Here is a 23961-nt window from a genome sequence, read left to right as displayed (position 1 = left end):
TATGTTTTAGAGACGGAGTCCAGCTCTGTCACCCAGGGTGGAGGGCAGTGGTGCCATCTCGGCTCACTGCAAGCTCTGCCTCCTGGGTTCATGCCATTCAGCTGCCTCAGCCTCCCGAGTAGCTGAGAGTACAGGCACCTGCCACCACGCCCAGCTAATTTGTTTGTATTTTTAGTAGAGATGGAGTTTCACTGTGTTAGCCAGGATGGTCTCTATCTCCTGACCTCGTGATCCGCCCGCCTCGGCCTCCCAAAGTGTTGGGATTACAGGCGTGAGCCTCCGTGCCCGGCCTATTTATTTATTTATTTTTTAGATGGAGTCTTGCTCTGTCACCCAGGCAGGAGTGCAGTGGTGCGATCTTGGCTCGCTGTTACCTCCGCCTCCCAGGTTCAAGTGATTCTTCTGCCTCAGTCTCCCGAGTAGCTGAGACTACAGGCGCCCACCACCATGCCTTGGTAATTTTTTGTATTTTTAGTAGAGACGAGGTTTCACCATGTTAGCCAGGATGGTCTCAATCTCCTGACCTCAGGTGATTCGCTCACCTCGGCCTCCCAAAGTGCTGGGATTACAGGCATGAGCCAACGCGCTTGGCCCAATATTTTTAATTTTTATGGACATATAACAGTTGTATATATTTATGGGTTACATAGGTATTTTGTATAACAGTCACATCAAGGTAAGTAGGGTATCCATCAACTCAAGCATTTATCATTTCTTGTGTTGCAAACATTCCAGTTATACTCTTTCAGTTATTTTTAAATGTACAATAAATATTGACTGTAGTTATCCTGTTGTGCTATCAAATACTAGATCTTATTCTGTCTAACTATATTTTTGTACCCTTTAACCATCCCCACTCCCTTCCCCACCACCACTATTCTTCCCAGCCTCTGCTGGTAACTGGTATTCTACTCCCTATCTCCATAAGTTCAGTTGTTTTAATTTTTAGCTCCCACAAATGAGTGAGAACATATGAAGTTTGTCTTTCTATGCCTAGCTTCTCTTAACATAATTTCCTCCAGTTCCATCCATGTTGTTGCAAATGACAGGATCTCATTCTTTTTATGGCTGAATAGTACTGCATTGTGTATAGGCATCGCATTTTCTTTATTCCTTCTCCTGTTGATGGACGCTTAGGTTGCTTTAAAATCTTGGCTATTGTGGACAGTGCTGCAGTAAACATGGCAGTGCAGGTATCTCTTCAATATACTGATTTCCTTTCTTTTGGGTACATACCTAGCAGTGGGATTGCTGGATCATATGGTAGTTCTAGTTTTAGTGTTTTGAGGAACCTCTCTATTGTTTTCCGTAGTGGCTGTACTAATTTAACATTTCTACCAACAGTGTACAAGAGTTCCCTTTTCTCCACATCCTTGCCAGAATTTGTTATTGCCTGTCTTTTGGATTAAAGCCATTTTAACTGGGGTGAGATGATACCTCATTGTAGTTTTGATTTGCATTTCTCTGATAATCAATGATGTTGAGCACTTTTTTAATATGCCTGTTTGCCATTTGTGTGTCTTCTTTCGAAAAATGTCTATTCAGATCTTTTGCTTACTTTTAAATTGAATTATTTGATTTTTTTTTCTATTGAGTTGTTTGAGCTCCTCATATATTCTGGTTATTAATCCCTTGTCAGATGGGTAGTTTGCGAATATTTTCTTGCATTTTGTGGGTTGTCTTACACTTTGTTGATTGTTTGCTTTGGTTGCCCATACTTGTGGGGTGTTACTGAAAAAATCTTTGCCCAGACCAATGTCCTGGAGAGTTTCCCCCATGTTTTCTTTTAGTAGTTTTATAGTTTGAGGTCTTAGGTTTAACTCTTTAATTCATTTTGATTTGATTTTTGTGGTGAGAGATATGGGGGTCTAGTTTTATTCTTCTGCATATGGATATTCAGTTTTTCCAGCACCATTTATTGAAGAGACTGTCCATTCCCCAGTGTGTGTTCTTGTCGGCACTGTTGTCAAAAATGAGTTCACTGTAGATGTGTGGATTTATTTCTGGGATCTCTATTCTGTTCCATTGGTCTGTGTGTCTGTTTTTTTTCCAGTACCATGCTGCCACAAAAACAGCAATGGTAGTCGTATAATTTGAAGTCAGATAATGTGATTCTTCTAGTTTTGTTCTTTTTGCTTAGGATGACTTTGGCTATTCTGAGTCTTTTGTGGTTCCGTATAAATTTTGGGATTACTTTTTTATTTCTGTAAAGAATGTCATTGGCATTTGATAGGGATTATGTTGGATCTATAGATTGCTTTGAGTAGTATGGACAGTAATGCTCTTTTAAAATTGCTTTGTTAAAATATAATTTACATACCATGACAGCATTCATTTCAAGTGTATAATTCAGTTATTTTTAGTATAGTCACAGATAGCTGCAACTGTGCATCTATTGATGGACAGTTGGATTGTTTCTACCTTTGTCTATTGTGAATAGTGCTGCTTTGAACATTTGTATACAAGCTTTTAAACACCTGTTTTCAGTTCTTTTGAGTGTATATCCAGGAGTAGAATTGCTCTATTACATGGTCATTCTATGTTTAACTTACTGAGGAACCACTAAACTGTTTTCCACGGTGGCTGCACCATTTTATATTCTCTCTAGCCTTTACCAAATTCTCCACTTTCTGGCAATGCTTGTTTTTTTTTTTTTTTTTTTTTTTAATTGTAGTCACCCTAATAATTATGAAGTAGTGTCTCATTGTGGTTTTGATTTGCATTTCCCTAATGACTAATATGTTTGAACATATTTCCTGTGCTTACTGGCCATTTGTTGATCTACATTGGAAAAACATCTAATCAAGTCCTTTGCCCACTTAAAAATTGAATTGTTTATCTTTTTGTTGTTGAACTATATGTGATTTGCAGATATGATTTGTAAATTTTTTTTTTCATTCTGTGGCTTATCTTTTCACTTTTTTTTTTTTTTTTTTTGGAGAGGGAGTCTCGCTCTGTCGCCCAGGCTGGAGTACACTGGTGCGACCTCGGCTCACTGCAAGCTCCGCCTCCCGGGTTCTCACCATTCTTCTGCCTCAGCCTCCCGGGTAGCTGGGACTACAGGTGTCCGCCACCACGCCCGGCTAATTTTTTGTATTTTTAGTAGAGATGGGGTTTCACCGTATTATCCAGGATGGTTTCGATCTGACCTCGTGATCTACCCGCCTCGGCCTCCCAAAGTGCTAGGATTACAGGCGTGAGCCAATCTTTTCACTTTTAAGTGTCTTTTGGTGTATAAAGGTTTTAAATTTTGATGAAGTCCAATTTATTTTTTTCTTTTGTTACTTGTGAACAACAGTGCACTTTTGAGTAAGAAACGTTCTGGATTTTAGCTAAGTTGGAAGAAACGTATTTAATGGTGGTACTCCTAAGAAATAAGAGGGATTTATCAAGGGTTTGTATATCTTCAGATGTTCAAAATTATGTTGTTCTCTGATGCTTAATATTTATATGAAACCCATGGACTTAATTTTTAAAAGCGTAATCGAATTGTGACTGAAACAGGAATGAAAAAGCAGCCAAGTAGCAATTTGAAATGGGCTTCCTGTCTGTAATAGAATACTTCATCTTTGTATGATTCCTTCTTGTTGCTAGGTTACCCGAAGGCCTTTCGGCTTTGAATGGTGAGAATATGAGAGTTAAAAATATGTTGCTATATAGATGTTTCTTCTTTTTTTCATCTCCATATAATTAGCAAGCCCCTTGAAGCAAAAATTACAGTTTTTCCTTCCATGAGTTTCAAAAAGCAAATTATTTGTAAGTTTTTAAATCATGCAGATGTGCTTATGCTCATGGGAGAATTGGATTTTCAGAATGAAAGACCCAGTAATTATGGACTACTCAGTGTCCTTTATCTGCAACCACTTAATGATCTTTAATTGGATTTGATTGAAGCGAGGCCCATGAACATTAATTTGGTTAAAAAATACACATGCTTTTGAGTTTCTTGAGCAAAGCTAACATGTTTATGAGGAAAGATACAAACTATCATCTTGGATAAATCCATGATAATTCTATAATAAATTTGTAGCTGAAGTAAAAGACCCAATATTTATTTGCTAATAAAACTATAAAGTAGATAACAAGTAATCATAACATTATTGGCTCTTATACATGAATGTACAGGGTATCATTTTGTTGCCAAATGCATTTTGCTTTATGGTTTTACACTTAAAAAACTATAACTTGAAAAATATTACAGGTATCAGTTCTACTTTGTCGGAAATGAGAAATACCTGTGCAAGTCTGAAAACAGACCATTGACAGATTGTGTTAGATAAGATCTGAATTATTGCCCAGTGTGGCTAGGACAAAGCATTCATTTAAAGGCAAATCAGTTGTCTTTTCTTTCTTAAGAAGCCAAGTCATTATTATCCATGCTTATCCTTTAAAAGCAATGATTGTGAATAAGTGGATCAGGTGCCAATTCTAGGTTCACACTCTCTCCCAGTGCTTGTTTATTAGACTATGCATATTACAAGGTTTGGGATAGTGGTTCAGTATCTTAGGAAAGTGTTTCCATAGTCACGAATACAAGGATAATGTGTTTGTTACAAGGCTGGCATATGTGTTGAGCTGTGCTAAGAAGCCCACCTAAAATAGCCTGGAAGAGACTGCTTCTGATGGCAGCATAAGTCGCGTAAGCTGCAGCGGACAGCTTATTTTATTTTCTGTGTGGAAATAAGGTTGCTTTTTGATATTTTTCTTTTTAAGATTTGTGTTAGGAATATTCTTTTTCTTGAGGGGGAAGAACTGGTTTAAAAATTTTTAATACCACTTTTAAAGAAGACTCTCTTAAATGAGTAGAGTTGGATGGAGAAGGCTCACACCTCCCCCCAGCCACCAACCCCCAACCCTTTTTACAAAATCATTGTTAGTCTAGGCTTTTATTTTGGAATAGGGTGGCAGTTGTCATTGGTGCTGCCGGATCACACTGAACAAGTGTGGGTGGAGAGTTAGCTGATGCTTAAGTTGCTGTGAGTAGGTATAGCTTTCAGAGCAGTGTTTTTATTTGGTACCAGGATTACTGACAATCATGACTACTGGGAAAGGTAGGCTATTCTAATATATTCTGAAAAGTGTTTATAATTATTGCTGCTTGGCTAGGAAATGCTTAAATATTTTATAATTCCTTTGATAACTAAAAATCATGGATGAAACATGGGAAAGATTGTTATGAATGTTGTTGGTATTTAAGCAGTGAAAAATTGTGAAACCTACAGGGAAATAAACATCAATGTTAACCTTCTAAGACTAGGAGAGAGGAAGTAGGCACAGTAGGCTGAGGCTAGCTGTGTTTTTATCTTCTGTTTATTTCATGGGCTTTTAATTTTTCTCTGCTTATGTTCACAGTATGAGGGTTATGAACATAAATCTATTTGCAATTGCAAGGTATTTGTTAATAACGCTAAGTGGTCTTGAAAAGAATCTACTGGCTAGAAATTTCTAAGTTTTCCCAGTAGGTATAGAGGAAAAGCATAAATGATAGCAGTGCGAGGATGCTGCTTCTGTCTTAAGTCATTGTTTATTTTTTTCCCCTTTAAAAGATTTGCATTTTTAAAATGCAAAAATGTACAGGAAAACTACAAAAGAAGTATTGTTCACAAAAAATCTTCTTGATTAGCTTTCAGTCTTTCCACAGAGCTTTTTCTCAGGTTTGGCCAATATCGAAGTGATTTTAAAAGATTCTGTGTAAACAGGGTTTGCACTTAAAGGTATAGGGTACAGTTGATGTGATGGGAACAACCTGTGTCACTGTCTTGCTTTCCTAGTGGTTTTGCTGGCAGACTCTTAATTTGTTGTCTTCAAAGGGTATTTCCAGACTCTTCTACTGAAACAGGTATTGCACAGAGTAAAATTGCATACAGTAACAAGTGTTTATTTGTCTCCTGCTGTGGGGAATTGGGCACACATCCAGGACTTCTGCTCAGTGTTTATTTTGTAATGGATTATTAAAGGTTTGTATAGCTATTTTCTTAAATTTGGTTAAGTTGGGCTGAAAGTACTGGAAGATGCCACATTTCTGCTCATATTTTTAAATTGAGAATTTAAAGTATATTTGTATTCTTTAATTGAGAATTTAAGGTATACAGTGATAATATTTTTATTTCATACCTAAGTATCATATTCTATTTTCAGGTTAAACTGCTGCAGGAAATCAATACCTGGGCAGGAGAGTTAAATAATTCATGTTCTGAAGTAACCTCTCTCAGAGCCTTTCCTTTGAGGATTTGAAAGTGTGTCACTTACAAGTAGCATTTGACTTAAGTTGTGATATTTTCATTTGTATTTAGCAACAGGTCAAAATAATATGAGAGTCAACTTTTTCATGTTAAAAGCCATGGAGATAGCCTCCTGAATCTGAGTTTAAAATAAAGACGATTCTTTCACTTGATGTATTTTTTCAAATTGCCTGCCTCCTTAGTCACTATCACCTGGAATTCAGGCTTACATGCTTTGGTAACTTTTACCCTCAGTAACTGCAGTCGTGATAGGAAACAAGGATTAAAATACTGTTTCTTATGGAAGTGGTATGTCTGAATCATATATTAATTCACGACCATTAAAAATCTGCAAAATATAACAGCAGCAGGTCTCCCAAGGTGTGTAGAGTACTTTAGTGTTTTCAGAGCACTTTCCTGCGTTTTTTGTTTTATGAAGTTCACAGCAGCCCCATGAGGAGTAGGTAGGGCAGCTTTTAAACACAGATACTGAAGGTTTTGGGTTTTCTATAATTGGGTTAGTTGCAGGACAGGGGAGAGCCCTAGTTTTTGCTGTCTTAGACAAGTCTTTATTCCAGAAAGCCATTTTGTCAGGCCAAGTGCTCTGGAATCCCTCAGACTGGGTATGAGTGCCACCTCTGCATGGGCAGTGTGTGACCTGGGACTGGCAGCATGGCTGTCCACCTTCATTTTCTCATGTGCAAATTGGGGATGATAGTCCCTTTGCTGAGGAGCCAGTGAGGGGCCTTGGGCCTGGCACATCAATCTCATCCTATTGATACAGGGACACATCCACTGTGGCAGCTCTAGATGATCTCATAACAGGAGGTATGAAGGTTGAACTGAGGTTTAAAATAATATAGTTGATCTTTTTGTGTAGATATGGAAAGGTAGTCTAAGAAAACAAGATGCAGAATTAAATGTATCCTAAGATCTTGTAAAAAGAAACCATCCAGTACCCAGATCTTGGTCACTAACACCACCAGGGCTCCTTGGGGAAATGGCTGAGTTTAGGGCTGGAGCAAGGTGAGCCAGTGTATCTCGCAGGGCCAGAAAGTAAGGAAGTGGTTGAAAAAATCAAAGAAAAATCAAAACAAAACAACAGTGGGGGTATTGCTGAGAGACACAGGAGTCAACTGAAAGTGCTTCCGATAGCCAAAGCTAGAATGCTTTAAGCAACACAGTAAAGTAGTGTTGAGTTTTAACCCAAAGTATAAAATAAATGTTAATGATCCATATGATGTAAACAAAATGATTGAAAAGTGTGTAAATGGAGATGAAGAGACGAACCTCTTGTGCAGAATTATTCCAAATCATTTATGCAGATATCCCATTCTAAAGGAGGGGAGCATAACTTCCTAGTCGGTCAGTGTGGTGTGTGTTCTTGATAGGATGTGATGAGAATGGCATTTTACCTCTGTGGTCTTCCTCCCAAAGCCCCATAAGCTCTGTGGAAACATGGCAGAAGCCTCAGGCAAACCCAAAATGAAAGATATTCTGTAAACTCCCTAACCATGTCAAGGTCATTGAAAACAAAGTCTGAGAAACTGTCACAACCTAGAAGAGCCTAGGGAGGCAGGATGACTAAATGTAATGTGGTGTCCTGAATGGGATCCTGGAGCAGATAAAGGACATTAGGGAAAAACTAAGGAATGCTGAATACGCTAGGGACAATAGTTAAAGGTAACAGTTGATCTGCGTGTTGGGTTATGTGCTTTAAGAAAATCTTTTTCACTGTTTCGTGTATTTAAAACAGGTCCTTAAAAAAAAACAAAGCATACAAAGATTAAAGACATGGACACCAGTAAGGATACTATATGGTAATACAGATCTACCTGAGAGATGAGGAAGACCCGAATTAGGTTGGCCTCAGTGGGACTGAGAGGGAATGGAAGTGAGAGGTGGTTCTAAGCAGCACTGACCACACCCAGTGCTTATTTAGGGCAGTGGGTGGGGAAAGACCTGGTGGGAGATAGGAGGGGAAGAGTTAAGAGCAATTCCATATTTTGGCCTGGGCAAATGGTGGTAGGACCAACTGAAGTCAGGAACCTGGAGGGGAGAGCAGGTTTTGAGGGTAAGATGATTATAGGTGATTATAGTTTTGGACACTTGGACATAGAATTTTGTTTGTACGTGAGTTTGATTCAAGTAGGTTTGTATCTTGGAGTAGAGTTGAGATTGCTATTAGAGGATTAAGTATTATTGGAACATGGATATTTATGTTAAATTGTCATCTTCTTTCTCTTTGTCTTCGTATGTAGCGGTATGGTATTTGCCTCTCTAGCTAAAGAGGGTTCTGGAGAAAGAGATCATTAAAGCAGAGATGGAAGATTTGAAGGATTATTCGCACAAATGGCAAATAGCTCTTAGTGTAATTACTTTAAAGTAAGAGAGAACATTCTGGTAGGAAACCTTTTCCAAATTTGGCTCTAAGTTTTTCCACCTGACTTACTTTTGTGCCTGTGTAGTGATTGTCAAAAAGAATTGGGTCAAGATTGCTACAGTGATAATTAAAATGACATTTCCAAAAGAGCACAGGGTGTAGATCTGATATCTGTGGGATTTGGGTTCTGACATTTATAACTTTCAGGGCAAGTAGGAAGGTAAAATAAGTACCATGATCAAAGGGAGGAATGAACGTTTAATCAATGAAAGAATATATGGTGACTCTTATGTAATATGACACTCAGAGATTATCTAAGGTGTTGAAATTTTAGTTGTTGACTTCTGGAAGTCTCAGTTTTCAGTCATCAGTTTGCAAACTTTATTCACATCCCTTAGTGTTGCTTAAAACTTTCCCCTTTGCCATGAAATAATAAAAATGTAAGTCAGAATATGCCCACTTAAGGCCTGCATTGTACCTTTTCAGTTCCTTTTTGAGGGATAAATGATGATTTCAATGTCCTACTATTCTCTAACCTATTACCAGGAAGAAGCTTGTGGTTGTCATTATTACTTTAATTATAGTCACCCATTCTCGTTCATTACTGCCTTTGTGCCTTTGCCATTCCTGCCTTGCCCGTTTCTTGCCCCAGGGAGCTTGCACACATTATTCTCACTTAGAATGCACTTCACTTTCCTCATGCCTGCCTGGTTTTCAGGTCTGGGTGCAGAGGCTTCCTCAGAAATGCCTTGCCTGGACTTCTGTGGCCTCTAGGAATTCGCTTTCCTAAGACTCCTTATGCTGGCTTATGATCAGCTTTGTGAGAATAAAGATGGGAGCTGCTGTGTTCACCTCTGAATTACCAGCAGCCTGCCCAGTGCCAGGCACAGGACGGGCATTTACAAACATCCTTGGCATACACAAAGGGTATGTGAGCTGGTGTGGTGGACCATGCCTGTAGTAGCTGGGATTACAGGCGCCCCCCACCATGCCCTAATTTTTTTTATTTTTTTCCAGCAGTGACGGGGTTTTACTGTGTTGGCCAGGCAGGTCTCAAACTCCTGACCTCAAGTGATCCGCCCGCCTTGACCTCCCAAAGTGCTGAGATTACAGGCGTGAGCCACCGTACCCAGCTCGTGGGTCTTTAAAATACAAAATTTGAAGGAAACACACACACAATTGGAAGGCCCTCTTTTCTATCTTAAAACAATTTTTGGAGTCTTTAGTGTACTTGGATTTCTTTATACAGAAATGAAAATGGTGTTTGAGCTTGGCTTACTATATTCAGTTATCTGCAGTTAGGCCAGGCTGTGATAATCTGTGTGCATATGCTGGTGGCCGTGAGGGTAGACCCACAGGGTAAACCCTTTCCAAAGAGAAAGAGTACACTTTTCGTAGGGCCCCTTTTCCTGCCAAAACAGTTAGCCTTGCCCTGCTGCTTAGTCAAAGGCATTCTTTTGCTTCATTGTTCAAGGCAAATTGGAACCTTCCTTCTACCTTTCTCTGCCTCCTACTCTTAAATTCCATGTCCATGACAGAGATGCCTGAGTAATCCTCTCCCATGTAGATGAGGTTATGCCTTTGGTAAAAGGCCTACAGCATAGTGTGATTTGGCCTTCTCTGAACCACCATGTCCAAAATGTCTCTCACCACCCTCTGCCTTTCCCCTCACTTTGTTACAGAACACTGTTCTTTTTCTTCTTTACCTTTATCACAGATTTGTCTTTACAAATGTCATACCCCTTTGTACTGGAAAGTCTCTTTGGGCAGTTAGCATGAATGTTTTGTTCATACTGTATTCCCAGGAACTAGTAAAGTGTCTGAAATGTAGTAGATCCTCATCCTCAATGAATAAACAAAAGAGGGAGATAGTTATCCAAGTCAGGTGGCAACTAGCCTGCTCCTCCTGTAAACTATCTTGGCTGTTATTTCTTGAAGTAAATTAATGCTTTACTCATGAACTCAGAGCTTAAGAAAGAGAATCTGTTCTCTCTCATTCTCCCTTTGTTCCTTTCTTTTCCCCTTTTCTCCCACCTCTTCCCCACCATGTTCTCTTGTATCTTTCCCTTGTTTCCTCCCACTGCCATCAAGAGGTCCATAGTCAACTGGAAGAGAATCCTGGCCTCCATATTTGTGAGCTGGATGGAAGCCCTGTGATGGGGCCCAAGACCCTGGCCCCGCACTGTTTGTGCTCAGAAGTTCCCTGCATGGTGGTGTTTGTGCCCAACAAGGCTGACTTTTTGGCATGCAGGACAAAGGGGAGCATGGGATGTTTGTTGGTGTTTATAAATTGGGTGTGAAATTTCTCACACAATGGGTTGTCTTTGGCATAAATTGGGCAATGTGATTATTATGTGGGCAGTTGGCTTGGGAGCTGGGGAACACAGAGGGAAGCTGAAGGTAGTGGTGAGCAGGCCTCAGTGGTGGGCCGAGATGATGGAGATGTGGTGTGTGGCACACTCACTTGACCTATTTGGGCTAGAAAATGAGCATATGATCAAAGTGTGAGGACAGTTATCAAATAGGTACTTTTAGTAATATATCTATAATTTACAAAAATCTCTTTAAGGATATCCTGTACCTTACGTAGAATAACTGCACTTATCTGCATTTCCTTCTCCTAAAATACACTTGCTTGAAACCTCTCATGATGTTGATTCCTCCTAAGCTTTGCTTTCTTCCTGTTTTTAGCCTGCAGTTGTGTGGCCTGTATACCCGGCCATGCATCAGAATGTCTGGATAATTCTCTAGACAAATAATAGCAGGGAAGCTGAGTGCCATTTGCATTTAGGTTTGTAATACTACCCAAATGTAATTAAAAGAATTTTAGAAAGCTAACTACTTTGAAATTTTGAAACAAGTTATTTTTGGTTTATGTTAACTCTTTGTAATTATGTAAATACAGCAATGAGAACTCTAGATTGCTATTGTTTTAAGCATATGTATGCTGTAGTTATCCAAAGGTGTTATTAAAATCATTGAAAACCATGAACTAAAATATGATTTTAACTTTTCAAATTGTAGGACTGGAATTATTTAGATTTGAATGAACATTGCACCAAAAAAACAGATATTAATATTGATTGGAGAAAATAAACCCAAATTCTTGTGTGTGTGTATATATATGTATAGACACACATATATATACATACATATATATACACACACATATATATATACACATACATATATATACACACACACACATATTCATTCATATTCTCTCTCTCTCTCAGATATTTGCTAGGAAAAACCTTCAGATTCCTAAAGTAAGAACTTATTTTTTCCTTCACTACAATGGTTAATTCTTTTCATGCTATCCTGAGCTTTACTGAGCTATTGTAGATGTTTATAGTCATCCTGTTTCCACAGAGAGAAGCTTGAAAGCAGCTAGAAATTCATGGCCAGAGAGTACAAAAGACAATAGTGAGGTGATTCACAAACTAACTTTCTACCAGGCCCTGTGTGGGGCGGGGAGGGGGAAGAGGGGCAGATAAAGTAGGATGCCCAGATGGATGAAGTCAGTCTTCTGCCCAGGAGAGCTTTGGTATCTAAAAGAGGAAGATTCCTACAGATGACTACTTATTTCAGCCCCTCACCCCTCCCTCTCTTGCTCCTGCTGGATGAACTCTGAGTTAGGTGGCTGATGGAGGGGACTAGAGGACGGTCCCAGCTCTGCGAACCTAGCAAGTGGGAGAAGCAGAAGCAGCTCTCTTGGAGAAGGCTCTGTCTGTTTTCATCTTACCCTGAGTCTGTCCGGTCCTGGGGAGAGTTTGAGGCACTAATACACATACGTCTGGAAATGATGGTCCTTAACGACACATGAAGCCAGGTTTTCAGTCTAAGAGCTCTTGTGGATGTTGAGGAATGGTGGACGTTTCTATGGAGAATTGAGTTCCTGTGGATGTTTCAGTGTGAGTGTCATTCCAGGAGATGATACTGTGGGCTCAGCTCAGGTGCTCAGAGAGTTTTGTGTTGGGGACTAGCTATTCCAGCAGGAAGGATAGTTTATCCCCATCTTCCCTAATTCACCCCCTAGGGAGCTTTTTGGTACTCTGGATATTAAAGTACCAGTCTCTTTGTGTTCCCTTCCTTTGCTTTTTGGCTCTAAGGGTAAGTTTATAGTCTTTCTGACATATGTTTAGAGATACTCTTCTTCAAGACTGATCTTAATCACTCTTGGCGTGTCGCTGTAAGTTCTTTTCTCTGAGGAAGGCATAGTATTAACAGGGTTAACTTAAACTGGGCCTCCAGTTTGGCCAAGAGATTCTAACTTCAGGAACCCTAACTCCTGGACATGACTTGGAGACTTTGTCTTTAATTCTCTGTTCCCTAGTGTCCCGATGGGCACACTCGCAGAGTAGTGGGGCACCTGGGCCTGTCCAGGTGCAGAGGGAAGCTGGCTAGTTTGTTCATTATCCCCTGTCAGGAGTTCCTTGCCCCTGCTACATCTGTTCAGGAAGAGTCTTTGGAATTTGTTCTCTCTCGCTGTATATTCACTGAGCATGGTAGCCCGGGGTATTCCTGAGTTAAGTAGGATGTGCACACATTTAAAGCCACTCACACTCTCAGTTAGTGTTAAATGGACCCAAGTAGTACGGGTCACATCCGAGGGTTGGTTGGTGGGCACAGTGGATCCTTTCTAAATTTGTTTGGCCCTATTTTGGATTCATAGGTCATATTGTGTGTGTGCTGTTAGGAAAACCTCACACTGAATCCTACGTGCTGTTGATTGTGTGTGTTCCCACATTGGACTGCAGTCCAGAGTGAGAACCATGACTTCCCTTTCTGCAGCCCAGCTCCCAAAAAAGTACTTCAGACACAAACATGCTTACTAGAGAAATGCTGGAGAGATGAAGGAAGATGCACATGGTCACCTATTGGTATTCAGAGGCGGTATCCTCTCCATTAGCCTTCCAGTGGTAGAGGCTAGGGCAAGACTGGTGCTCTGGGAGTCCAGTTTTATTACAGAAGTAACAAAATGATTAGTTTGAGACCTAATCACCTGTAAGGTGACCCTGTGCTCTGGACTTGAACTTCCAAGTTACAGAGCATGGAGGATTTGGAGAGAGTTTAAAAGATTGATTCCACTTGATGAAAGCATATTCCTAATTGAGCTTTTTTCTTTTACTTACAAATGACAAATTATTTTCTTTCCTGTGACCCTGAGAAAATTGTCATTGAGACCTCCTAAGGACGCTTGACAAAGGGGAAATGGATACTTTCCCTTTGGAATCAGTTCTAGAGAAGGTGGTTTTAACCTTTGGAATCAGTTCTAGAGAAGGTGGTTTAACCTCCATGTCTCAATAATGTCCATACATTTTTTTTTGGCTGCCTAATTTGAATTAGTTGTATGGCCTTTTAAGCCCATTTTTAAAGAAAATTATGTTCCTAATTCCTCACTTCTATTGAAATATTTTTGAAGAGCTGGTTTTTTGCACGCAAAGCATAGCACAAATAATGAGGGTATAAAATAGCTGCCATTTGTCCCATACTTATGGTTTTCCTGTCTTTAATGCATTTTGTCTAATCTGCATGACATCCCTTTGATATAGTACAGAGATGCTTTGGGTTGCCAGCAATGCAGGCCTCATTCCAAGTGGTGTAAGGGAGAAGGGGAGTGACTTGGCTCGTGGAACTGAGAAGTCTGGGTGTGTGGGTCATGCGGTCCTCCTTTGGACGCATGCCAGGCATTAGACCTCGGATCTCACTGCCCCTGACTCTGCTTTCTTTTGCTTTGCCTCTCTCTTAGGCAGGCACTGCCATTTGTTGGCTCCAACAGCTCCAGGCTTGTACCTGCATAGCTCTAAGTCCACAAGAAGAGAGGTTCTAGAATTAATTACCGTAATGGGTTGGGAGAGCCCTGATGCTGTGGCCAGGTTCCACTGAGGCAAACAAAGGTGTCATCACTCTGAGAGTGGGGGAGGGTGGTTACCCTGGGCTGTCAGTAGAAGGGGGTTGATATTGGGTGGGCAGCGCATTTCATAGGTAGACAGGATCATCCTTTTTCACACAGGGAAACAGAAGCCTATCTCTCTTCATTTTCTTTTTATACCTCACATGAGGTTGGTCTTGCTGAAAGTGCAGGCCCGTGACGTTACAGCTCTGCCCCAGGACAGGCTCACTACCCAGTGCGAGCTGTGGATTTCTTCCTGCACAGAATCATCGCTGGGCTCCTCTGTTGTGAGTATGCCTGCATCTCTCTGGAGCCTGGTTATAAGTTATGTAGCAGCAGCCAGGGCATTTTCCACCTGAGACCCAAAGAGGAATTGTGCCTTGATCTGCACCTGCAGGAGGCACTCAGCAGCTCTTACCCAGTGTGAACTTTGAGCTCCTACAGTGCCTTAAGGAGCAGGCATCTGTGGAAGTTGGCTTTCTGCCCTCCTCACAGTTCATTTCCCTCTCCAGTTTCCGATGGTGTTTTCCTTGCCTGTCTTTCCCCGGTGTCGTCCTGTTTGAACTCCCTTTGTGAAGGACTAGTAAAGCTGAAATAAATTTTGAGTTGTCACCTGTCTGTGCTCCAGTTCTCTCTTCTCACGTTATCTGTACCAGTGGTGTCATTGTTGAGATCGTCTTAAAATGCCAGCCCAGCTTTTTGGCAGCAAGCTTTTGGGTGGAAGGAATGGAACGTGATCCCTAACTGGCAGCTTGATTGCATTCCACGCTCACTTCTGTGGTAGAGGATGGATTACTGGTGCCAAAGGGCAGAAGTAGCACTCTGCTAGCACCCTCAGAGCTTCTATTATGCCATTTCCACCTTTGTATTGTCAAAAATGCCAACATTTCCAGCCAAGCTGGAAATTTTTATATTCCCTGTGTTCTGACAAAAGCCTTCCTTAATTTTGTAAACAGGGAGAGGGATTTTTGTTTCAGAATATGGATATTGAAAGATATCCATATTTTTGTTTCAGAATATGGATATTGTACAGAGTGGTAGAACCGGCCCTATTTAACACCGGTCCATATTGACTGGATTGGGGGTGATACGTGTACCCCAATTCCCATACTTTGATGGAGAAGGGGAGGTAGGAACTTAGAAGAAAAAGTCTTTATCCAGCCATTCAATTCAGACAGTGTGTTTTGCACTTTTACACTTTTCTATTTATCCAACTTCGGTTAAAATTAAGAGGAAACAGATGGGCAAGGAATATAGTTTGGATAATGAGTAAAAATTCCTCCGATATATGAACATGGAATATCTCTCTACTTATTAGGTTTGTCTTTACTGGATCTTAACAATGTTATGTAGTTTCCTTTTGTTAAAGTTGTTAGGTGTTTTTATTGATGCTATTGTTTTCTTAATTTGATGTATAGAATATACGATGGATTTTTTAATATTGGTTTTTTATATCCTGCAACCTCACTGAACTTGTTTATTGGTTCTAAGTTTTTGCATGCATTCTTTAGTGTTTTCTACATACCAAATCAAGTCATTTGTAAATGGAGATAGTTTTAGTTCTTCCAATCCAGTCTGCATGCTTTTTTTTTTTTGCTTTTTCTGGTCGGATTTCCCTGGCTAGAACGTCTACCACAATGTTGAATAGAAGTAGTGAGAGTAAACATCTTCCCTTGTTCTTGGTCTTAGGGGGAAAGCATCCGGTCTTTCACCATGTTGTTGATGGTGTGTGTGTGTGTGTGTGTGTGTGTGTGTGTGTGGTGTGTGTGTGTTTGTGGTGTGTGGTGTGTATGTGTGTGTGTGTGTGGTGTGTGGTGTGTGTATGTGTGTGGTGTGTGGTGTGTATGTGTGTGTGGTGTGTGGTGTGTGTGTGTGTGTGGTGTGTGTGTGGTGTGTGGGGTGTGTGTGTGTGGGGGGTGTGTGTGTGTGTGTGGTGTGTGTGTGTGTGTTTTGAGATGGAGTCTGGCTCCATCGCCTAGGCTGGAGTGCAGTGGCACAATCTCAGCTCACTGCAACCTCCCTCTCCTGGCTTCAAGCGATCCTCCTGCCTCAGCCTCCTGAGTAGCTGGGATTACAGGAGTGTGCTGCCACGCTGGGCTCATTTTTGTATTTTTAGTAGAGATGAGGTTTCACCATGTTGGTCAGGCTGGTCTGGAACTCCTGACCTCAGGCAGTCCGCCCGCCTTGGCCTCCCAAAGTGCTGGGATTACAGATGTGAGCCACTGTGCCCGACCTGTAGGTGGTCTTTATCAGGTTGAGGGAGTTCTCTTCTAATCCCTGCTTGTAGTGTTTTTAGCATGAAAGCGTTTTACTGTGTTTAGAGAATATGTTGTTTTTTGTCTTTTATTATATTAATATGACAACTATGATGTATATTGAACAAACATTACATTCCTGGGATAATTCGCACATGGCCATAATGTTAATTATTTTTATATGTTGCTGAATTTGGTTCGCTAGTATTTTTTGAGGATTTTTAATGTTTATATTCATAAGAGATACTGAAGATACTGTACTTGAGAAATTATCTTAAATAATTTTAAGTAAGCAAACATATGCAGTAAGAATTAAACAACACAACGTGCAGAACATACTTAGCACAGTGCCCAGCACCTCCTAAGCATCAGCTTATGGGAATTGCTTTAAGACCAAAGTGACAATAGTCCTTCTCTCAGCGTTGTCAGGAGGAGTTAATGTGACTATGCAAAACCAAACCCAGGACCTGGTACACAGTTGTGTGCTGTGATTCTATTAGTTGTTACTTTTCTTGTTACTTTTAAGCATACTGACTGCAGTGGTATTATGAAGGTGAAAAATTGAAAACAATTCAATATCAATAAATAGATGATTGATTAAATATAGTCTATGCACACAGTGTCACAATAAGTAGTCTTTAAAATTGACTAGATTAATACTGATCTAGAAAAATATTGGTGTGCAAAAAAGCAGTTTTTATGCATGTGTGTATAGAATTCATGTTTATGAATGCATTAAAGTCTAGAAATACATATATATCAAATTGTTAGTTTAATTTGGGGAGCTTATATTGCTTATAGTGGAACTATGACTTAATTTTAAAATAGGTATATGTTTTATCAGGAAAGAAGGATATACATTTCTTTCTAGCAGGAAAATTTGGAAGCTTAAAAAGTATTTGAGGTTTTAATTGTCTTTGTTGATTTGTCTTCAGTTATTTTCATAGCCTTGTTTGAATTTATTATCTAATTAAACCATATGCACGTTAAAAAAGTAATAAAAGCTTCTAAAAAAGATATATGAGAAAAGATTTTCATCCATTCACAAATTTTGCCTTTCTTCATGTGGACTACCAGAATTAAATTTTTCTGAATGTCTACTGGGTGTTGGCCCAGACTCTGTTCTAGATGTTGTAAATACCAAGAAGAATACAAAGTGGTCCCTACTCCAGGGACAGAGAGACCAAACAGATCTGCAGCCAGCTAATTTCAGGGGGCAATGAAGTAAATGGTACACGCAAGTTAGAGCCGGGCAGGATCTCAGGCTAGCAGTAGACTTGTGTTTTCAAGAATGCATAGGGGTGTGTCTGGCAGACAGGACAAGAATTGCAGATAGCAGAAACAGCCTTTGCAAAAGGTTTGGAGCTCTGCAAATTCAAGAAGAAAGAAATTTTGGGATATTTATGAAAAGCAGCCGCCTTTGGGCTCATTATCCTGTCTCTGTGCAGCTTCCTCTTGAGAGAGCTAATTATAGTCTAGTTAGTAGGCTGCCACATTTCTTACTCCCTTGGAGGAGAATCTCAATTAGCAGGGAGTGGGTGAATCTGAAAGCCTGTCAGGATAGCAGCTTCTTCAAAGTGACCCTGCTGCAGTGAAGCAGAGAGATAGTTGTCTTTTCTTTAGAAAATGAGGCATTTTCTCCCCATTGGGCTTCTATCCATCAAAGCCTGCCTCAGAAGAAGAGAAGGAAAAACTTTGTGGTTTAGGTTCTGGCTTTCCTGGCAGATAGTCAATGAGCAGTTATTTCTTAGTTTCTGTGACTTTTTGTTGGTCCTCATAGATGAGTGTTTAAATTTTCCGAGCGAACAGTATGGCCCAAAGCTTCTAATTACAAGTTCCAGACACCAGACTTGAATTCATGTTTGTCTTTAGATTGATATCTCTGCCCCTCATAGCCAAACTTGTAGCCACAGTGGTATATTCCTTCTGATCTGTCTGTGGCTTGTTGCTTGGTATCTCCCCTATGCAGCCTGGTTAAAGTTCGGTTCTGGGGCAGCTGGGCTCTGCTGGGGCTTTCTTAGGGACTTCAGTGGAGGCTGCTGAAGGGACTGGTTCTGACCTCCTAGTGCTGGCCCTGGCTATCCCTCAGCCTCTCTCCAGCATCTGGACCTCAGTAGTAGACCTGTTCAGCTTCTGGAAGTCTGCTAGTTTGCTTCTAAGGCCATGGATGATTGTGTTTGTAATCTGGCTTTATTTTTACTGTTTTACTGCTATTTTTCCCTTCATTATGTCTACTTACTTGGATTGCCAGGGGTGGGGTGATTCAGGGTTGGATGAAAATTATAGTATCACTCTGTAGAAATTTCATGAGTCATTTTTAAGTGGTTTATCCTGATGCTGTAGAAGGTGGAATGGAGCTCAGGTGATTTTTATAGAATCAAAAGAGGTGATGCTTGCTAGGAACTGAAGGCTTCCATCTGCTTATTTCAGATTTCTACCCGAGACTATCAGATGAGAGAAGTGGCCCTCCCATGGCAGTCTTTGCAGTGGGGCTGAAGATACAATTAATTATTTCTGTGGGCTTAAAGAGAACTTCCCCTTAAGACGATTTTATGTGTAACATATGTATTATGTGAAAATGTTAAAATTGATGTAATGGCACAAGCCTGCAGTTAAAAATACTCATTTTTACCCATTTCTGCCTTAGTTAAAGCACTAGAAAAAGAGGTTAGATACTACCAGACATCTGCTTAGCAGAAAAGCCTAAAGAAAATGGGAATCCAAATGGCTAGTAGAGTTCAGTATGGGTTAATTTAGCTGAGAAATACTGTAACGTTAGAACCTGGATGTGAGACTCTTCATCCTGGACTGTAACCATGGTCCAGTTGCAGATACAGCTTATTTGCCCAGTTAAAGAATGGCTCATTCCACATAGTGGAATTTCCCAGTTAACTGAAACTAGGTACCTTTCTGATGACCCAGCCTCCTTTTAAATTTAATCTTAATTTCTGATATCTGAAAAGCTAGGAAACATAGGCTAAACTTATTTTTAAACAGTATGTTAGTTAAGTTTTCAAATAATTGGCTCAGTTGGTTTTTATCCTCCAAAAGCCTTTGCAGGTGTTTCAGTTCAAAGCATTGTGTCCAGCTTTTAATCTAGAAAATAAATACACTTTTTATCCTTTGTTTTCCTGAATTTCCAATCGAGATGGGAAATGTGAATTACTTCCTTCACTAACTCACAGATCATTGAAAAATTGAATCTTAAGTTGTTGTGCAGGGTCATTGTGCTGTTATTGTATAGATGTGATTTGACCCCTGTACTGTCAACTGTATTCTAAGCATTTTGGGTTTAGGGGTTTTTATGTGCATGTGTTTGCTTTTCGTAGTTTCTATTAGGCTATTAGGCCTTCAGCTCACTTATTAACATTACTTTGCTTAATTCTTGCGTCCTCCTTCTCACTATCCCTATAGTTAGTTGCTTCTAATCTGCTTAGGAAATCAGCTAAGTAAGCTTGTTAGATTTGTTTCCAAAGGGTAAGTAAAAAGACAAGCAGCCTCCTAAAGTTCGGTTTAAAAAGCCCTACATTGGCTGCTCAGTATGCCCTTTCCTCCTTCTCTTTTTTATTTGAGACGGAGTCTCGCTCTGTTGCCCAGGCTCGAGGGCAGTGGTGCGATCTTGGCTCACTGCAACCTCTGCCTCTTGGGTTCACGCCATTCTCCTGCCTCAGCCTCCCGAGTAGCTGGGACTACAGGCACCCGCCACCATGCCCGGCTAATTTTTTGTATGTTTAGTAGAGACGGGGTTTCACCATGTTAGCCAGGATGGTCTCGATCTCCTGACCTCGTGATCTGCCTGCCTCAGCCGCCCAAAGTGCTGGGATTACAGGCGTGAGCCACCTCGCCTGGCCTCCTCCTTCCCTTCTTTGGGCGGCATTACATACAGGTGTTGGTGATGAAGGGCTTCTGTGCTGATTTTGGATAAATTCTATTGCTATATGTTTAAGTTCCCTGATTTTTTTCTTTACTTCTACAATGTCTAGTCTGCACTTAATCTCAATCAGTGAAATTTTCATTTCAGATATTATGTTTTCTTAAAATCTGTAAGTTCCATTGGATTCTTTAAAAAAACTTTCTTTTTTCTTATGAATGTCTATGTATTTTAATATTGAACATAGTTATAATAGAAGTTTAATGTTCTTATTTCATCATTTCTCAGACGTTTACTATTTTCTGATTTTTTTGCCCCTCCTGATTATGGGCCACATTTTCTTCCCTCTCGTCATGTTTAGGAAATTTTTTTTTAAGGCTTCTCTGTCCATAGTGAAGGAATTTTTTATTAGATGTTGTGTATTGTGAATATTACCTTGTTGAGTGTCTGTGTCTTGCTATATTTCTTTTAGGAATATCATGCTTTGTTTTGGCAAATCAGATAAGTTACTTGCGGTCTGCCTAATGCCCTGTAGGCCTGCTTTTAAGCTCTGACAGGGCAGATTTCATTTAACTTGCACTCCAGACAGACTTCAGTCTCACTAAGACCTGACTCTCTGGGGGTCTCCATTGAATGCCTTGGGTGGGTCACCAAGAACATTCCACTTTGGCTGTTTGGAGCTTCCCTACTTGTGTAAACTCTAAGAGTTTTTCATTTCATACGTTCTTGGTCGTTTTCTGCCTTGCTTCCTGGAAGTTCACTCACACACGTGAGGCCTAGAACTTAGCACATTCCTGTAGCCCTCTTTCTGTGTAGCTTCCTGTAATTTCTAGCACCCTCAACTTCTCTGAACTCTGTTCTTTATTGTCTGCAGTATTTAATCTGTAGGGCTACTATGTTTAATTTGAGTTCCCCTTCCCTGTACTTGGTGACCTGGAAATTATTAACACCTCCAGGCAGAAAGTTGGGGTGATTGTATAGCTTGCCTTGTTTGTTTCTTTTCTTGCAGGGAGAAACAAACAAATCCATATCTTTATGCAAATTAGCTGAACAGCCAAGTTCTGAACTGCCCGTTGTCCGGTGCCTGCACGTAGTTCTTTTATATATACTGTCAGGTTTTCTAGCTATTTATTGCAAGAGGTTAAGTCGTCCACGTCTAGTCTATCACTGATGCAAGCAAAAATTTCAGGAATTCCATTGAAATTGGTCCATTGAAAATAATTCTTGGCAACTGAGTACTGTTCTAAATGACATGGCTGCATATTTTAGAAGACTGAACTAAACATAATTTACATGAATTTGTGAGTGAAGCGTGATAGTGTCTTCATGTCTCCCATTTATTTTTTACCTGTCCCACAGACTGGAACTGTTCCCACTCAGCAGAATGATTATGATTTAAGGTAGTAGAATAATGACAGCCGTTCGTATGTTCTTGGAGCTCCCCAGAGGACAGATAGGCTGAGTGAGATCTGTCCTTGTCACTGCTAATGCTGGCAGTACTCAGTGGGTGACTTTTCCTTTGGGTTGTTCTTATTCCTTACATTAGACTTAAATTTTCCTTTTGGGAAGGCCATTATGAACCACTTTCTGAATCCATGGGAAGTCTATGCTAATTAAGAGCACTGTGCATCTGAATCAATGAAAAATGGATGTATGGATTGAAAGAACCATCTTGAAACAGAATGGCATAACAAGACAATCTGGGGGATTTAAAGGCACAGTGAAAGGAGCTAATGTGCATAAGGACATGGATTTGTGAAGATGTCTTTCCTCCTCCCCCTACGCTGTGTTGAATAAACTGAACCATGTAATTTGGAGTGCATTGTTGTTGAGTTTTAGGGAGCATTGGGGTCTTGAGTAGACACAAGACTTGGCTGTTGATAATTTAGCTTAAGAAGCAACTAGATCAAGGAAAACAGGATTCTATTTGTATGTTTTTTGGATAGCAATGATTTATTTCAAACTTATTGGTAAAGAACTAATGCCCATTTCAGAAATCATGAATATTGCCAGCTACAGATGTTTTTTTTTTTTATTTAAATTACTCTTAAGTTCTTTGTTTAGCCTCCTAAATGACTCACTCTTATACTTGATACATAAACTTTAATTTTGCATCATTAAAGTGTTTTCATAAATATGTTGATTTTTAAGATTCCAAAGATGTTTCTTTTTTCTCGAGACAGGGTCTTGCTCTGTCACCCAGGCTGGAATGTAGTGGAGTGACCCTGGCTCACTGCAGCTTCAAGTTCCTGGGCTCAAGTTGATGCTCCTGCCTCAGCCTTCTGAGTATCTGGGACTACAGGCACACGCCGCCATATCTGACACATTTTTTTATTTTTAAGAGACAGGACCTTGCTGTGTTGCCCAGGCTGGTCTTGAACTCCTGGCCTCAAGCAGTCCTCCCATTTTGGCCTCCCAAAGTGGTAGGATTATAGCTGTGTTTTTTTAAAATTTTAAATGCAACTTGAGGAGTATTGATTGGATCCACTGCTGTTTAGAAAATTTAAAAGTTAATGAACTTACGAAAAAAATGTTCATCTTCACTAAAAAAGAAATGCAACATAGAAAGTGAAGTCTTTTTTTTCACCTGTCAGATTGATTAAAGTTTAAAAATGGTAATATTAAATGTTGGCAATGGTGTGGAAGGATGAGTACTTCTTCGAACTTCTAGGAGAAATGTACATTTATATGACCTCTCCGATAATTTTGGCACTATACATCAAGAACTTTTACACTCTTTGACCTACTATTGTTGCTTCTATGGTTTTCATTCCTAAAACTATTGGAAATTCAAACAAACAAAAAAAAGTGTAGGAAAGTATTGGCAATATTGCATTTCTAATGGTGAGGAATTAGAAACACCCTAAATATCTAACAATAAGAGTGTTTCACTTGTACCATTTTCCAATTACAAAGTACCATACAATTATTAAAATGGTGGTTATGAAAAATATTTCATCACAGAGGAAAAATTTACACATTTGAAGTAAGCACTATTCCAATATGATATATACTCTCATCTCAGCTGTTAGTTTAAAGTACACCCAGGTGACCAAGTACAGTGGCTCATGCCTGTCATCCTAGCACCTTGAGAGGCCAAGGAGGGAGGATTGAGTGACAGTGAGACTCTGTCTTCAAAAAAAAAAAAAAAAAAAAAAAGCATGGATGGTCAGAAATGTTCCAGAATGTGAAAATAACTGTTTCAAGGTGGTGGTTTTATGAGAGATTGTTTTCTTCTTTATATTTGTTCTATTTTTCAAAATTTGAGTGCAAAAGTATTCTGGGTATGTAAAAGCAAGTATGATCTTTGTAGCTTCATTCTGGGCTTAACCTAA

General features: G+C 39.9%; 1 protein-coding gene across 4 annotated transcripts in view; it reads left to right on the top strand.

The window, feature by feature from the left end:
- The window catches only part of CLASP1 (cytoplasmic linker associated protein 1), a 308815-nt gene that overhangs the window by 152460 nt on the left and 132394 nt on the right, over positions 1-23961 (top strand). The window lies entirely within an intron of this gene.

This window comes from Pan paniscus, chromosome 13, assembly GCF_029289425.2.
Source record: "Pan paniscus chromosome 13, NHGRI_mPanPan1-v2.0_pri, whole genome shotgun sequence".
NCBI classification, from domain to species: Eukaryota; Metazoa; Chordata; class Mammalia; order Primates; family Hominidae; genus Pan; species Pan paniscus.
The sequence above is the reverse complement of the archived record's forward strand: the minus strand, read 5'-3'. Positions and strand labels throughout refer to the sequence as shown.